The 18,658-nt window shown below is 50.4% G+C and overlaps 1 protein-coding gene across 7 annotated transcripts in view; it reads right to left on the bottom strand.

Moving 5' to 3' along the window:
- Positions 1 to 18,131, bottom strand: part of LOC137433159 (ras-specific guanine nucleotide-releasing factor RalGPS2) — a 262,715-nt gene extending 244,584 nt beyond the window's left edge. For 5 of the 7 annotated variants that reach the window (XM_078783628.1, XM_078783631.1, XM_078783632.1 and 2 more), the window contains exon 1: positions 17,994 to 18,131. The gene's annotated coding sequence lies outside the window, so the exon portion shown is untranslated. Of the gene's footprint in view, positions 1 to 12,799; positions 12,854 to 17,862 lie in introns of all 7 variants that reach the window. The other 2 variants (XM_078783629.1, XM_078783630.1) reach the window with 2 other exon arrangements.
- Between the last annotated feature and the right edge of the window lie 527 nt (positions 18,132 to 18,658).

An 18,658-nucleotide genomic window follows, 5' to 3' on the forward strand; every position in this document is an offset into this window, starting at 1 on the left:
TGTTTGTTGCTTTTCTATAATCCTGAGCACTATTTTTAGGCCTTTATTGGATTCCTTGACCCAGAAAACATAGGATTAGCGTTGTGTCTAGGTTGACTAGTGTCTCGGTTGACTAGAAGATTAGTGTCGAGGTTGACTAGAAGCCGAGATCGCGCAAAATATGTATTTTATGGCGGCCATTTTCAAAATCCAAAATGGCGGCCATGCAGGTGTCTGTGCAAATGCCAACATTGATTTTCAGATTCTCCATGCTCTGAAGATTCCAAAAATGTACAGGTTTGCTAATCCCAAAATTTTGAAAGAAATTATATTTGTTAACATCGTGAATCTGACTATCTTCATCACTGTCCTGAGTGTCATTTTCGCAAAGGTGTCTACGCAAATGTCAACATTAATTTTTGGATTCCTCATGCTCTGAATATTCCAAAAATGTATAGTTTTGCTAATCTACCAACATTTTGAACGAAATTATATTTGTTAACATAGTGAACCTGACTATCAGTAGAGCGCACCCCTTCGCCAGGCTGAACAGTTCACAGACAGACAAGGGTGAAAACATAACCTCCATCCAGCTTTGGTGACAAAGGTAAAAAAAAAAAAAAAAAATAGCAAAGAGAACAGATTGTAAGACTGCCAAACTGGTGTTATACACGGTAAGGGTTTGAACCATGACGACTTTAATATACAAGTTGAATGAAGAACTTGTGTTGCTGGTGAAGGCTAGTGTCGATCTGCATCGGCGGACAGGTAGATCAATGGATGAAATCATCAGAACGTTGATCGAGGTATGCTAACCGCTGCGGGAAGTAAAGAGAAGCCGACGTTTAGGGCGTTAACCCTTCGGAGTGTTATCCCATCATTGCCTTTGCTTCAAGCTTCAAGTCCCCCCAATATTCCTTCAGGTCGCACAAGATCTGCCTGCAACCCTCTTATGGTTAAACTGCCAAAATCTAGGCTCTCTGCTCACCTTCACTCTTTCATTCCCCTTTTCTCCCGCCTCTGGAACAAACTCCCCCACTCCCTTCAATCCCACTCCTCCCTCCAGGTCTTTAAAACAGCTGTTCACCACCATCTCTTATCTTCCCCCATCCAAAACCTTGATCTTTTCTACCCCCGGCAATTCACCCCAGAGTCCTTGCAGTGTTCATATGTTTTATTCCTCTCCCACCTCCCCCCAAGTCCTCCCGATGTCCCTGCTCTCAAATGTTGTGTTTGTGTCCTCCCCCCTCTCTCCCCATCTTGTCTGCCGCTCCCCTTGTTTTTTGTGTTTTGTGTGTCGGTTTGTTCTTTTGTGTGATTAATGTTAGCTCTTTCACGAGCTTCGATCTTGTATACAAAAAAAAAGAAGAAAAAAAAAGGGATAACGCATGAAGGATCAGCTCCTCCTTGCTTCCCATGGTAGTTGGCATAGCTTAATCAATGTCCCGTTGGTGACATCCATTGTTTTTACAAGAAGTTATCACTTCTTAGTTCGCGAAGGACTGTGGTCATTGACGAGGATGCTCGAGTAGATAAAATATGTGAAGAATCATAGTTTTAAAGCGCGGTGTTACACACGCTACTTGTAAGCAAGGAGGAAGCGGACAACGCGGTAATTTGTAAGAGTCTTTATTCAAGAGCTCACTGTAACACTGAGCTGCTCAGGGCTGCGCGCCCCGTGTATATCGTGAGGCCACGCCTCTCTCCCGGGCGTGGCCCACCCCCACTTGGTGTGCGGGGTGATGTCACCACGTCAGTGCTTTCGTGTCCGCCACACGCGCCCCCCCAGAATCCCCGCGCACTTGAAGGGTCAGTTTGGCGACTGGCGGCGTCTGGGATGCAGGGATGCCATCTGGGATGCCTCCGGCTGCCCCTGGGAGGGGTACAGGACCGGGGGGCGGCGTGGCGGCGGGGCTGGGCGGTGCCGGGGGTCCGCCCGCAAGGGGGCGGCCCCGACGCGGGGGTCGGACCACCGGCGGTGGATGGTCCACGTCGAGGTGGGCCGGCTTGAGGCGGTCCACAGAAACGCGGTCAGGAGTACCGCCGATGTCCAGGGTGAAGTGCTTCACCCCGGTCTCCAGCACGCGGAAAGGCCCGTCGTACGGGGGCCGCAGTGGTGTCCGATGGGCATCGTGGCGGACGAAGACGTACTCTGCCGTGCGAAGCTCCGGGGCGACGTGCGTCGGTGGGTGCCCGTGGCGTGCCGTTGGCACCGGGGCGAACCTCTGGGCGGTCTCCTGCAGAGCGGAGCGCTGCTGTGCCATGGACCATGGTGCCGTGGAGTCGGGGAGGAACTCGCCCGGCACCCGCAGCGGTTGCCCGAAGACCAACTCCGCCGCGGATGCGCGCAGGTCCTCCTTGGGCACCGTCCGGAGGCCCAGCAGGACCCAGGGGAGCCTGTCGACCCAGCCGCCGTCGCGGAGGGTGGCCCGGAGCGCGGCCTTCAATGAGCGGTGAAATCGCTCACACAGGCCGTTAGCCTGGGGGTGGTAGGCCGTGGTTCGGTGCAGCCGGACCCCGAGCCCCTGCGCGACCGCCCCCCAGAGCTCCGAGGTGAACTGGGGGCCACGGTCGGACGAGATGTCTGAGGGGGCACCGAACCGGGCGACCCAGGTGGCGATGAAAGCCTGCGCGACGTCCGCCGCCGCCGTCGTCGACGCCAAGGGCACGGCCTCCGGCCACCGGGTGGTGCGGTCCACCATGGTGAGGACGTGGGTGAAACCCCGCGAGGGGGGCAGAGGTCCCACCAGGTCCACGTGGACGTGGTCAAACCAGCGTTCCGGCACCGTAAACGGGGCCAACAGGGCCTGGGTGTGCCGGTGCACCTTGGCGTGCTGGCACGCGAGGCACGTCCTGGCACAGCCGCGGACGGCCTTCCGGAGGCCATGCCAGACAAATTTGCCGGCGATCAACCTTTGGGAGGCCCTCGTGCCCGGGTGGGACAGGCCGTGGATGGCGTCAAACACCTGGCGCTGCCAGCCCGCGGGCACGATGGGGCAAGGCCGCCCGAGGGAGACGTCGCACAAGAGGGCCGCGCCCGCGCCGTCGAACGGCACCTCGGTGACGCGGAGGCCCGTGACGGCGGTCCGCAAGGACTGGACGTCGGGGTCAGCGGCCTGGTCCACTGCCATGCGGGCATAGTCGATGCCGAGGTGGACTGCGTGGGCAACGGCCCGGGAAAGGCAATCCGCCACCGGGTTGTCCTTCCCCGCGACGTGCCGGATGTCCGTCGTGTACTCGGACACGGCCGAGAGGTGACGCTGCTGCCGGGCCGACCACGGCTCGGTGACCTTGCCCATCGCGAAGACCAGCGGCATGTGGTCGACAAAGGCCGTGAACGCACGGCCCTCGAGCAGATGGGGGAAGTGCCTGACGGCCAAGTGAAGCCCGAGCAACTCGCGGTCGAAGGTACTGTAACGGCGTTCGGGCGGGCGAAGCTGCCGGCTAAAGAACGCCAGCGGTTGCCAAGCTCCACGCACCCACTGCTCGTGCACCGCGCCCACCGCGTAGTCCAAGGCGTCGGTGGTGAGGGCGATCGGCGCATCGGGCGCCGGGTGCGCGAGCATGGTGGCGTTAGCCAAGGCGAGCTTCGCGCCCGTGAATGCCGCGTCCATCTGCTCGGTCCAGGTGACGTCGCCTTTGCCCGGCTTACCTCGGGGAGCTTCGTGCAGGGGGCGCAGGAGCTGGGCGATACGGTGCAGGAACCGATGGTAAAAGTTCACCATGCCCAGGAACTCCTGCAGCCCCCTGATCGTGCGGGGGCGTGGAAACCCCTTCACCGCCTCCACCTTGGCCGGCAGGGGGACGGCTCCGTGCCTGGCGACGTGGTGCCCCAGAAAATCGAGTTCGGCGACGCCGAACCGGCACTTTGCGGGGTTCACAATCAGGCCATGCTGGCCCAGGCGTTCGAAGAGCGTGCGGAGGTGGTGTAGGTGCTCTTCGCGGGACGCGCTGGCGACGAGGATATCATCCAGGTAGACGTATACAAAATCCAAGTCGCGCAGGACGCTGTCCATCAGCCGCTGGAACGCCTGAGCCGCATTCTTCAGACCGAAGGGCATCCACAGGAATTCGAAGAGTCCGAACGGCGTGATGACCACCGTCTTCGGGACGTCCTCCGGCCTGACGGGGACCTGATGGTAACCGCGTATGAGGTCCACCTTCGAGAAGAAGGACATGCCCGCCAAACGGGCGGAAAAGTCCTGAATGTGGGGGACGGGGTAGCGGTCGGGGGTGGTGGCGTCATTGAGACGGCGATAGTCCCCACACGGTCGCCATCCCCCGCCGGGCTTCGGCACGATGTGCAGCAGCGACGCCCAAGCACTCTCCGAGCGCCGAACGATGCCAAGTCGCTCCAGGGTAGCGAACTCTGCTTTTGCTACCGCCAACTTCGTCGGCTCGAGGCGGCGTGCCCGGGCGTATACCGGTGGCCCGACGGTGGGGATGTGATGGGCCACCCCGTGCTTGACGGCCCCCGCCGAGGTGGGCCGCATGAGGGCCGGGAAGCCAGCGAGGAGGCGGGTGAATTCGTCCGCTGCCGGAAGCGTACAGATCAACGTGGCCGGAACCGAACCGTTCGGCAAGCCGCTTGGCAAGCCGCTCGGTGAGCCGCTCAGTGGGCTGCTCGACAAGCTGGGCAGCGCACAAGCGAGCGAGCTGAACGTCTCGGCCTGGACAAGACGTCTGTGCTTTACGTCGACCAGGAGCCCATTTGCGCACAGGAAGTCCACGCCAAGCAATGCCATGGGCACGTCGGCGGTGACGAACGACCATCGGAAAACCTGCCCTCCGAACCGCAGAGAGATGCAGCGTTTTCCGTTCGTACGGATGGGCGTCCCGTTTGCGGCAAGCAGCGCGGGGCCCCCGCCCGCGGCGTGCTTGTCCGACGTACCGGCAGGAACGACACTCACCTGCGCTCCTGTGTCGCACAGGTAACGGCGCCCGGATAAGGTGTCCGTGATGAACAGCAGGCTGTTCGAACGGCCGGCGCTCATTGCCACTATCGAGCGCCGGCCCGGGCGTTTCCCGACCTATCGAAGGAGCATGGCGGATGACACTGTCGAGCCTCGTGGCCGAACCTGGCGTGGAACCGGCACCAGGTGGTGGAGCTGGAGGAGCATGGCTGGCTCCACCAGGCCGGTGGAGCCAGTGACTTTCCCCGTGGTGGCGGTTTTTGCCGCGGCGGTGGGCGGGGCGTGGCGGCGGCCACGAGGTGCGTATCAGCATGCTGTGTATGCTGTGGAAGCTGATGCTGTGAATCAGCATCGGCCTCGGGATCCACGAGGTGGGCAGCACCGACTCTCGCCCGCGTGTCCAAAGCCGCGAAGTACCTGTCCGCCTCGGCGGCCAATGCTCGGGGTTCCGTTAGCACGGTCCCGGCCAATGCGAGGCGTACCTGTGCTGGAAGTTGGCGACGGAAAAGCGCCCGGAATAGAGAACCAGGGGCTTCGTCGCCCAACAGTGACAGCATATGGTCCATTCGGACCGATGGGCGTGTGTCGCCGAGCTTGGGGAGATCCAGGAGGCGGTCGGCCCGTGCGTCCTCTGTGAGGCCGAACGTGGCTAGGAGCAGCCGCTTGAGTGCCTCGTACTTGTGGCCGTCCGGTGGGTGGCGAAGGACGGACACAACTCGAGCGGCCGTGCCGGGCCCGAGGGAGGCGACGACGTGGCAGTAGCGCGTGTCGTCGTCGGTGAGGCGCCGAAGCTGAAACTGGGCTTCGGCTTGGACGAACCAAACTTCGGCCTGGGCCTCCCAAAATTCGGGAAGTTTAACCGACATCGCGTTGTTGGCCATGGCAATGGCGTCGTGTTTGGAAGGATCGCTACGGCAGATCCAACGTCGAGGGTCACCAGTAAAGCGCGGTGTTACGCACGCTACTTGTAAGCAAGGAGGAAGCAGACAACACGGTAATTTGTAAGAGTCTTTATTCAAGAGCTCACTGTAACACTGAGCTGCTCAGGGCTGCGCGCCCCGTGTATATCGTGAGGCCACGCCTCTCTCCCGGGCATGGCCCACCCCCACTTGGTGTGCGGGGTGATGTCACCAAGTCAGTGCTTTCGTGTCCGCCACAGTTTGTACAATACCTTCTAGTTCACGGACGTGTTTAGCTGTTCCGGTTTCAGAGACCAGGCCCATCCCAGGTCGAATGGCACACCTGAGTCAGACCAGCGTGACGAGGTGCGCTTATCTTGGTTTCACAATAGATGACAGCATCAGCTTCAACAGAAGCAAATTATATGAAACTGGCTCGCATTGCACAAGACGTCACATCTGCGAAGTTTGCAAGGACCTCAGCCAAGATCATGCGAAAGACCATCAGGATTCATCGCTTCCTATACCGGACATGACCAAACATCGTTTAGCACAGTTTATGGTCTTGTGTGTGACCTCAACCAGTCCTTCAACGCTACAAGATCTATTCAACTCAAACATCTCGCCTCCAAATATTCCGAGAGCAAATCTTGGTTGAACTCACCAGCATATAGAGTCATTTCCAAATGCCTCCAACTGAAGTTAACAACGTTAGGACATGCTAACTCAAGGGTAAAGAGACTTTTAGAGATGGATCCACAAAATATTATCTATTCACGCATAAAAACAACACTTTTCCGTAGTTTTTTTTATTTTTATATATATTTTTTTGGTTTACAGAATCGAGGCTCGTCATTCATCATTACAATCAGGTCGCCTCTGCAGACCTCATGTAAGAGCTAACACATTTAACATGAAAACATGCACAGACACATAAAACATACAATGAAGGGAGTGGGAGACAAGAGGGGGAGGGAGAGGGAAGTACACAAGCACAACAGTAGAGAACAAGGACGTCGGTAGATCTGTGGAAGGTGGAGGGCTGGGAAAGGAGGGAGGGGTACACGGTATAAAGCAAATGAACACTACTAGGAGTGTTTCTCAAAAGATTTCATAGCAATCTGGTTGGAATCTCATTCAAGAACCTTTTGTAAAGGGAATGCGAAAGAACGAATAAATGGCGAAATGAATTTCAATACATTGTGCAAAGCCCGCAAGTACAAGAAGATTTTTTTTTTAAACATAGCCTTACGGAAGTCTCTTTCCACGCAGACCAAGCAGAGCATCCAAATCTTTACGGAACAAAGACAGGCAACTGAGGCAGCACGGACGGGCATCAAGACATCTGGCTTCAACGCACATCTACAGTAAATGTTCTTCCATTTAAAAAAAAAAAGAAGAAAAAAACAAGAAAAAAACACAAATAGTTCAGCAGAGGAGCACGGAGGTGTCACCACACAGGAACCCATGCCACAAGTGCCCTAGTGGCCCAATGCAGTTGGAATGACTGGAAAGAAGTTAGGAGCCAGGTCGATGTCAAACATAACTCATATGGCACTATTTACACGACAATTGCTGGACGTGCCAAGTACAATCGGTGTGACCGTTAAGATTTGAAAGAGAGATGGATACCACCGATTAGATATCCATGTTGCGTACCAGTCCAAAGCCCTACTCAGATTAGCTACATCTTTCACACCCATATTATTGCAGGAAGGACGGCCTGCTCACTTATCCCTTTTGAAAGTCACCTTTGTTTCAAGCCATAGCTCCCCCTGCTGGAAGCATCAGCTGTTTGTACATATTTGACTCATTGCAAAATCAAATCAGAGGGAGACAGGTTTCCACATGGCTACTTTCATAACTATGGACATTCACACACAGAGAAAGAAAGCAGACACTTCACAAAAACGTAAACCCGCCGTTTAAGACATCTTCAGACATCTCGGGAGCTGTTCGATGTACAATTCGTTCACCTCAAGCCAGATAAGAGCGGTGCAGATGGAAGGTGGTGGGGCCATATTTTTGTCATTATGTTTGAAATGTCAAATGACAGTGGATGACTTTTTTTTTTGTATACAGAGTCAAGGCTCGTGCCAGAGCTAACACATTACACACGAAATAATGCACAGACCCACAAAACATAAAATAAATAAAGGGAGCAGGAGACAATAAGGGGAGAGAGGGGGAAGCATACAAGCACAACAACAGTAGAGAACAGCTACATCGGTACATCTGTGAAATCGAGAGGGCCGGTGGAGGGGGGGGGGGGGGTGAGGAGAGGATGGAGGGAAGTATAAAGCAAATGAACACCACTAGGAAATTCAGGAAATAAGTGGGAGATTGAAAGAGGTGGATTTGGGGTGTTTTAACGGGGGTAGAAAAGATCAAGATTTTGGATAGAGGAAGATAAGAGATGGTGGTGAACAGCTGTTTTAAAGACCTGGAGGGAGGAGTGGGATTGAAGAGAGTGTGGGAGTTTGTTCCAGAGGCGGGAGAAAAGAGGAATGAAAGAGTGAAGGTGAGCAGAGAGCCGAGATTTTGGCAGTTTCACCAGAAGAGGGTTGCTGGCAGATCTTGTGCGTCCTGCAGGAATATTTGGGGGACAGAGCACAGACAGAGCAGGAGGAGATAGGCCGGAAAGTAGTTGGTAGAAGACAAAAAGACCCCCAACCGGCCTGCGGTGACAGAGAGAGAGAAAGGCCCTCAGAATCAGCTTCATCACAGGAGATACCAATGATTCTGAAAGCTTTGGTTTCAACAGTGTGAACCTGAGCTAGGTGTGAGGCAGGAGCTCCAGCCCAGAGTGGAGAGCAGTATTCCATTGAGCTGCGGATGAAAGCCTTGTATGTGGTGAGGAGCTCAGAGGTGCCCAGAAAGAACTTCGCACGACGAAGGATGCCCAGTTGGCGACTGGCTTTGGAGGCCAGCTTGGAAATGTGGTTTTCCCAGGAAAGATCATGGCAGATAGTGAGACCCAAAAGCTTGAGTGACAGAACTTCTTCGAGAGGATTGTTGAAAAAATAGGTGGGAGGGTTTTCCAGGCGGTCTTTTCGGAGAGACAGTGAGGGTGTAAGATTTGTCAGGATTGAAAGACATGTTCCACTTGTTTGCCCAGTCTGTGATTTTGTCCAGGTCTGCAGAAAGTGAGGAGGCTGCAGACTGCCGATCTGATGGTTGAGATATGGAGCGGCAGAGAGTGGAGTCATCAGCAAAGAGATAGAGAGGATTTTCCAGAGAGTCAGAGAGATCATTAATCAAGACCAGAAAAAGCACAGGGCCCATTGTGAGACAACCTTCTCCTCTGCTGCCCTCTGCTGGCTGATATGTCACAACAGGATCAGACAGTTATTGGAACAAACTCTGGCAACCAGTCAGGTAACCAACCTACGCACAACAAAAGTTCCACTCGCCAAGCTAGCACAGCACTTTGTATTACGCGGTAAAAGCTCGACGACCCAGGCTAACCCAGTGCTACAAGACTCCTTACCCAGTTAACCAAACACTCGTTAGGACGGTGCCTGAGCCACATTGCATGCCAGCTCAGCATATTTGTACCTGGTGCAGAGCACCTGAAATAACAGTGGATTGGAAGGCAGCCATAGAGGCCGTTTTGCTGTGCTCAGCCCATAAGTTAAAGCCACAATTACTTCTTGCCATGCTGGCCTGCCAACTTCACCGCACCAACAGAGATTTGGTCCAAATGTAGATGAACCAGAGACCGCCGGTAGGTCTGACTGGCTTCAGTAGGACGACTTTGGATAGTTCCCTTTGCTCTGTGCTCACTTACAAGGTGCAAGTCTCACGCGACCTCCTTTACTACAAAGGTCACACCTGCATCAGTGCCGGTACCTTAATGGCACCACAGTGAGGTGGTGGTAAATAATCCCCGATTAGGTTTCGGAATGGATACTACAAGTTGTAAAAGGGAGTATAAACCTTACAATCGGATCTAGTCAAATTGTACTGGAACCATTAATCCTGCTGCACGAGACAGCTTCACAACTTTGTGGTGTCTCGAATCGAGGGTCTCCAATGACCTGCATCTTCACACAGGTGTGCCAGTATGAGCACAAGATTGCGTGCAAGCAGAGGAAGCATGCTTGTTTGTGTATGATAAGGCAGCCGCCCGTTCTGACTCTCCATCAGGTTTATGTCTAATCAATATGAAAAAACCAATACTGCTTCATTCCTGAGCTCCAAAGTACATAGGCCAGGCTAAAAGTGCCTCCTCTTGTAAAAGACATAACTTAGGCATTGCATTAGCAAATAACCAGCTCCCATCGCAAGAGCGTAGACCGCACATCACTCGAACCAGCTTCTCATTTTGCTGTGACTGCCGATCCCCGTCCTCCGTGTGGCGGTTTACCGTATTTCATCTGGTCCTGGCTGCTCCACATGTCTGCGAAGCTTCAGAACTGCTGCTCAGAAATACATGTCATTTGATCGATCGTGTTAAAGATCCATCGCAAGAATTCCTTGGATGTGAAATCAATGTCACTCGACAAGACGTTCGGATAAAGACCTTTGAAAGGAATTGCGTTCGGTCGAGCAGTCGGACCCAGATATGGAGGGTCCATTTGGCGAGAAGGTCCTGCATCGACTCTGCAAATACAGCGGATGAGTCCTTCCTCCCATCATCCCCTCTAAATTAAAATGGCCTACTGTGGGTGGTTCGTCATCCTGGCCTATACGGATATTAATGGCATGCTTGGGTTGACATCTCTCCCCTTTGGACCTATATTTACCTCGTATGTTTAATTCAACGTTGATTGCTCATTTTTATTTTGCAGATGTATTTTACTAACGACTGATCATCTGAATTCCTGATTTATAAGACCGTTTTGTAATTTGATAATGTACATGACATACCAACAATACAGCCTGGCGAAAGAGGCTCATAGACTCAAACAGCTTTGGTGTCGATACAAACTCCTCTTATCCTGGACTCTCTGCACCGTTTTAGAGGTGTTGGTGGGGGTTGTCATCGTATAACCTCATGGAAGTCCTTAGGGCACCACAGTGACATTTATATGGACAACTTCGACCCGGTGGTACCAGGTTTCCAAGCAGCTGTGGGAATCGAATACACATCAGTGAGGACAACATGATTTTCAATCTGAAATTTCCTTCGTCGACCTGTTTCGAGGTAAAGGGGACTTCTACATGTTATATACGCAAAATGAAAGAATTTTTACCCCACCCATATATGTGACCTTTCCTTTGTTTGTCCTCATGTCTTATCCCCATCTGATCCCTCATGCGTCCTCAAATGTATCATTCCATGTAAATGGTTAATCTACTCATTATTCTAACGATGTGCGGACAGGAAAGTACATGCATCTTTGCTAGCTTTCTAATTGCTTCTGCCACCAAAGGTGGACAGAGGTTATGTTTTCACCCAGTCTGTCTATTAGTCTGTGAGCAGGATATCTCAAAAGGTTGTGGACAGATTCGGACGAAATTTGGTGGACAGGTTGGGTGAGTGATAAAGACAAATTGATTAGATATTGCTAAAGATCCTTATGCAGATACTATATATTTTTAAAGTTATTCATCACCCATTAAGAGATAAAGCCAAAAACTATATGTATCACAATATCTCAATACAAAGTTATGGACAGATTCGGACAAAACTAGGTGGATGCATTGGTTAGGTGACGAGAACAAGCCAATTCGATTTTGGAGATACGGATGCAGATCTGGCCTATCAGTGGGATACAAAACGTGAACTGTTCAATCTGGCGGAGGTACGCTCTCTACTGAGTGCTGTTCTAGTTTCTTCTTGTATGTATACTAAACTCTGATTTGTATTTGTCTTCATATTTCTACCTGGTAGATTTACTTTGCTTGCCATTAAGGGTACGTGTCCTAATTCTCTCAAATTCACAGTTTTAAATGTCGTTAAAAAGGGTTAGTTTGTTTAACTTTTAAGCTTGAAATTAACAGCTTTGATTTGCTGCTGAAGATTCAAGGGCAAAAAGAGTGTTGCCCATGACTGCTTTTAATGGAAACTTGTGAATCTGTGTCCAAAACACACTATCTATTTTGGACGGTGGATCATGGTGTGGAAACTTCCGCCTTTTCCAAGTCAGATTTTGTCTTTCGTTCACGGCTCAATGGACTGGCAGGATAGCCTAGAGGTGTGCACACTCGCCAGTGAGGGTCTAGCCTGGGTTTGAATTCCAACACAGGTATAAACTGTCATTGCGGGGTTTCACAGGCAGGTTGAGGTTCATCAAACTGCGTGCCATCCCTCGGATGGACGTTAAACTGGGTTTCCTGTCTGCTCGCATTAGATGGTGGACTTTAAAGATCTCTCATTGTCTTTTTGCAAAGAGTATGTGACCTATCGCCGGCAACATGAAAAAGTTTCAATTTCTTGCTCCAAACTCCAAGAGGCACTGCGCGTTAGTGGCACGGCCACACTCCGAGCAATGTTGCAAACCCATAAACACAAGAAAGAAAACAAGAGGGAGAATTACTTTGCAATACATGTCCCCTATGGGTGTGATATTTTCTAAGTCCAAAAAGGGTATAACTCTGAAAAATAGACAAAACACCCTGAAACTCGAACGTGTTCTGTAACTTATCATAATGGAGCCATGTACCAAGTTTCAGTTCAATATGTTAAAGGTTGAGAGTGGAAAGTCTGGAAAACCACAGGTGGGACGGACGGCCAGACAGGAGAACAAACCTGTAGTCCCCTCCGGTAAAACTGGTAGGGTACCAATAAAAATACCTCAATACTCTTGTTTTTATAATAATATGTAGACGGACGGTCCCAAGATGCAAACTTCCATCTATCCACCACAAATTTTTGATTCAGTTAACCTTCAGTTTCCACAAGATAAACGAGTTGCACCATAAGTACGTGCAAGTGTACTTACATAGCAGTACTTTAGAGTACACAGATCAATTAAATTCCATAACTGCATCCCTCACCTCTTCATTCCTTCACACAAACCAATATTCCCTCAAAAGAAGAGCAAAATAAATTGTGCATACCTCTGCAGATTAGGTATTCCTTCTCCCCATGCCAACCAAGGTTTCAAGCATGCACTGTAAAATAAATAAATAAATAAGTAATAAAATCATCTTGGCAGCTTCAGCCAACCTGTTACCACCATCAATGTTGTGGCCACAGCTAAGAACACAAGGATTCCTCATGAGCAACACAGAGTCCCAGCACCACATTGCGTACACGGTATCAGAGGTTTGCAGATGCACTGGTAAAATCCAGCCCAACCTGAGGTAGAAGAAGAAAGGCCTCACCTAGAATAGTGTGTACAATTTTGCTTGCCACACCTGAGGAAGGAGATAGCTGCCGTAGAGAGGGTTCAGCGTAGAGTAAATAGATCGATTTCAGGCCTCGCTAGATTAAGTTATGAGGAGCGGTGAAGAAGACAGGACCTTTCACATTATAAGGAGGTGATTATGAGGAGATGTTGAACATAATGAAGGGTATAGATAAAATAAGTGCAGACGAGTTTATCAGCAGAATGGAAAGTGACAGGACCAGGGGTCATAGCCTTAAAGTGAAGACCATGAGAGTTAAGACGGGTGGTAGTTATATCCGTCACCGAAGGTGGATGGAGGTTATGTTCTCACCCCTGTCTGTGTTTTTGTCTGTGAACAAGATATCTCAAAAAGTTGTGGACGGATTCGGACAAAATTTGGCAGAGAGGTAGCGTATGTAACACGGACGAAATGATTCGATTTTGGTGAAGGTCCAGATCCGGATTCGGCTACTAGAATTTTTTAAGTGATTCTTTACCATTGGGAGATAGGGCCAAAAAACAATACGTAGCAGGATATCTCAAAAAGTGGTGGGCGGATTTGGACGAAACTTGGTGGAGAGGATGCGTGTCTGACAAGGGAGAATCGATTCAATTTTGGTGAAGATCTGAATATAAATTCGGATACAAAAAATAATTAATTTTTAAGTGATTCTTCACCATCGAGTGATCGGACTAAAACCGATACATAACACAACATCTCAAACAGTTGTGCATGGATTTGGACGAAACTTGGTGGACAGATCGGGTGTGTGACCTGGAAGAATCGATTCGATTTTGGTGAAGATCTGAATATGGATTCGAACACGAGAATTATTTAATTTTTATGTGATTCTTCACCATTGAGAGATCGGGCGAAAAGCGACAGATAACATGATATTTTTAAAAGTTATGGACGAGTTATGACTAAACTTGGTGGACGAGTTGTTTAGATAACAAGAACAAGCAGATTAGATTTTGGTTCAGGTCCGAATCCAGATCCGGCCTATCAGTGGGATACAAAACAAACTGTTCCAAGGAGGTATGCGCTCTACCAAGTGCCGTTCTCGTTAATGCATGGAATGGTATCGCTGGAAAGATAGTGGCTGTAGAAACAGTAGATAAGTTTACATTGGAATTGGACATGTACCTAGAAACATTGGATGTGCAGTTGTAGATGGGAATTGGTAGCACATTGGTAGCTTAATTGTGAATGGGTGATTGTAGTGTATGTAGCGACTGTGATGCCTGTGAGAGGGTCTCGTCAAAAGGTGAGGGTGCGGTTGCATGTGTTCATTCCTCAATTGATACCCTCCTGACTCCCTCCCCATCTCCCTCTCACCAGTCCGATACAATTATTAAAAGTGGAAGCGCATACTCTTGGCAGAGCTTTGGGGCGTTCACGACAAGTCGAGAAACATTCAAGGCTAGAACCAATGATGGAGAGATCGCCCTCCATCACAAGACACTTAACTCACTGGATGGTAGCAAGAATCTGTAATTTGTTTACGACATTATGCGAACTTGAACAACAAGTAACAACCAGCGCTGCCAGACAGGTCCTCCCAGGGACGGTGCCCACAATGTCTCCTTCCTCCCTACTCGATGAAAGAAATTTGATAAACTGATTGAGCAATGAATGTGGTGCTGACTCATGGATCCAAGTTCCTAGCACAAAACAACTGCATACTTCTCATGCAGCTGAGGCTCATCGAGCCAGACGTGCAACATTAATCAGACAGACAAACAGACAGACGGATGGAAACGACATTCCCAAAGCCAAACTAAAGCAGCGAAAACTCCTTACTTTTATATACAGGGTGGAATACAATTAAACTCAGGATCCAGGGAAAGGTTCTAAAACACACAAATTAAAACCATTTTTCACAGAAAGGGATGATGAGGTGTAGTACGTCATAGTTTAATGGCAACTCGTTTGCGTGAGACAAACTATGTCCACCTGCGTCCGTTAGCGTTTCACAAATCATAGTAAGATACGTCAAATTACACATGCTGGCAAAATCCGTTTCGATTCTGGGATGGATTAAAGTTTCCATGACACCCAGAGTTTACCAAACACAATCATGGTCGCCAATGGATTCCTTAAAACCAACGTGATGTAAAAGGTGTACTAGATCTCATACTTGGCAGACCACCCTCGCCTTACAACCACCAGGTCAACACGTCTGGAACACTCACGACTCATTCAGCATTCCATTAAAACTACGAGGCAACTACTCGTTGCTAGCCTTGCTGGTCAACCCTGAGCAACTAGTTTTGGATGACCATGACGTCCCATTTACCATGGACTTCGTAGATCTTGGATGGAATAAGGTGCCAATCCAGACGATCAAGAACTTTTACGATTAATCGTAATAAGAGAGGGCATCGCCGGATCACAAGTGTGAATACTCAACATTGTTCCTTCACCCACGGATGGAAAGCAAGTTGCATCGATAAAGAAAATGAGAGAAGTGCATCGATTAGGCAAAGTGATAGAGCAAGAATTCCATGAATCCATGCTCGATTGAAGCGTTTATGGGACTCAGACTCGGAATAAAACAAACCCTCGTAATCTCCATCCGCATGTGCACTATTCACAACCTGTCGATGGAGGAAAAAAATAATGTGCAAAAGAGGTGGCGAGGATCAAAAGGAGAGACTGGGATTTTTAATGGGAGAGAATGCCAATCGGGAATCAACACCATCAATGGAAATGAATGTTCAGTGCATTCTTCAAGGCGATGGGCGATCAATCTTCTCCAAAATGAGAACCGATTCAGATTCAACCGCATAAACCCGTCAAAACGGGAACCTCGGGCTCATCCGTTCACCTGCTCGATAACTATAATACTGTGGTCCTCACTCTCCAGCTCAGGTGTCCCTCTATTCATTTACCTCTCTTGTGTCCCTCACTCCAGCTCAGGTGTCCCTCTATTCATTTACCTCTCTTGTGTCCCTCACTCCAGCTCAGGTGCATTTCTGCTCATTTAACTCTCTTGCATCCCTCACTCCAGCTCAGGTGCTCCTCTGCTCATTTAACGATATTGCGTCCCTCACTCCAGCTCAGGTGCTCCTCTGCTCATTTAAATCTCTTGCATCCCTCACTCCAGCACAGGTGCTCCTCTGCTCATTTAACTCTCTTGCATCCCTCACTCCAGCTCAGGTGCTCCTCTGCTCATTTAACGATATTGCGTCCCTCACTCCAGCACAGGTGCTCCTCTGCTCATTTAACTCTCTTGCATCCCTCACTCCAGTTCAGGTGCTCCTCTGCTCATTTAACTCTCTTGCGTCCCTCACTCCAGCTCAGGTGCTCCTCTGCTCATTTAACTCTCTTGCATCCCTCACTCCAGTTCAGGTGCTCCTCTGCTCATTTAACTCTCTTGCGTCCCTCACTCCACCTCAGGTGCTCCTCTGCTCATTCAACTCCCTTGTGTTCCTCACTCCAGCTCAGGTGCTCTCTACTCATTTAACTCTCTTGTGTCCCTCGCTCCAGCTCAGGTGCCCCTCTGCTCATTTAACTCTGTGTCACTCACACCAGCTCAGTGAGCTCAGGTGTGCTCAGTCCCATACCTCACATTTAACCCTCGACCAAGTTCATCAATTTGCAATCACAATCATTAGTTCAGAACATCTGTCCGAGCCAGGTTGCCAAGTTTAAGCTTTTGTAATCCTACAGGATAATCGAAGATGGCTTATCGGATAGTGCTTTGTGGTACAGTACTGGCAAAAGTGCAGTGCGGTACATCTCATTTTATAAAATCTTCCAAATGACCCTACTCTATCTCCACCACATCTCGCAGGTCCTTCTCCGTAACCCCGACCAACGATTGCAAACTTCCCCCAATCTATTTCATCATTTCAACGTCAATCCTCCCAAGCAAATCCAAGACAACTGCAATGTCTCGATTTGTCTGGGTTATGGCACAAGTATGATGGACCAAATGTCCTCCTGTGTTTACGTCTCCATTAATAATCACCTATTGACTCAAACCCAGGATTCAGACGATGCACCCAGCTGCTGCACCAAAACTGAACAACAATCATTCACCAGGCCAAGACCGAGGATGGAAGGACCTGTCAATGCTTCAAGAGCTGGTGATGGTTGTTGTTGTTGTTGTTGTCGTTGTCGTTGTTGTTGTTGTTGTTGTGCAAAGTACATCGCCACCGAAAGACGAGGGAAGCACCGACCTGAAATTAGAGGTTCGACTAATTTGACCATCACAGCAACCAAGGGTGAGAATGACACAATTCAACGAGGCGAGTCTTGAGGAGGGACGCCTTTTACAAATTCCTCACAGACGACCAGCAAATGGACTGCATCTGTGACTCGAATAACTTGAGGAAGCAAATTACAAGGTAAGAATTAAAAGAGCTTACTGTACACATAAACTCCATATGCATTTATTTAACAAACGCTGCCAAACACAAAGACCGTGTAAGCAATGCAAGTACAATAGTGCTCTGCCAATACACCTCACAACTTCAATCGCAATGAAATATCGACACCAGGCCGGATCGATACCCGAGTCACCTGGTCCAAAACCTGAGGTAAAGGAAAGTACTCAATAGAGTGAGACGTGAGTGGTATTCCTTCTGATATTCCCGGTGTACTGTGTGTGCTGTGCATCACAGGCGTGCGAGGAGCCCGATGTGGTGCCGCAGAGAGCCTCGCCCCAAACCGCACGGCCACGGACGGATCGGGAGCAGTAAATCAGATACACGGACGATTAGCCAGCGAGACGCGCACGTACACAGCAAGTCAGAGAAACGAGCCGAAATGCAGACACTCACTCGGACAGACACACCGAAGCTCCGCTCCAGACAAATGGAAAGAGGTTTACGTGATGCAAAGACCTCCTCCCACCCACTCGTTTACAGGATCCGGCTACACGTCGTCCTGGCGACCGCTCGGCCAGCCGTACCTGCCAGCTGCAGTTCTTGTCCGCGCACACGGCTCCGTGTCTCTCCCTTTGTAGCGGCGCGTTTACCAAATTATCCCCCATCGTATGTCATCCCCTCCTCCTGCGTGGGCCTCGCTCACGCGGCCCCGCCCTGCGGCCGTGACGTCACTCGTTGGGCGGAGATCATGGGCTCGGGGTACGCATACGATGGGCTAGGGGTACGCAGACGATGGGCTAGGGGTACGCAGACGATGGGCTAGGGGTACGCAGACGATGGGCTCGGGGTACGCATACGATGGGCTAGGGGTACGCATACGATGGGCTAGGGGTACGCATACGATGGGCTAGGGGTACGCATACTTGCCTCGAAGCTGTCTAGCCTGGGGTCAAAGCCCCACCCAGCTATAAAGTGCCACCCCGGTGTTTCATCAAGGTGTGTGCCGTCCCTCGAGTAGACGTTAAAAATCAAAGGGCGTCCCGTCTGTCGGCATTATAGTTGGTGGACGTTAAAGATCCCACGGTTATCTTCGCGAAGAGAAGGCGAGGTATCGCCGGGACCATGAACAAACTCCTGCCCTGACTACCTTTGGGAAGGCAATGGCAAACCACCCAGTATAACCGTTGCCAATAAACTGCTGCGGCAGAACTGAACCTGCCTTGGGGCAGAACAGCAGAATATGAATATT

Source organism: Myxine glutinosa, chromosome 8, assembly GCF_964187855.1.
Source record: "Myxine glutinosa chromosome 8, kmMyxGlut1.1, whole genome shotgun sequence".
Classification (NCBI taxonomy): domain Eukaryota; kingdom Metazoa; phylum Chordata; class Myxini; order Myxiniformes; family Myxinidae; genus Myxine; species Myxine glutinosa.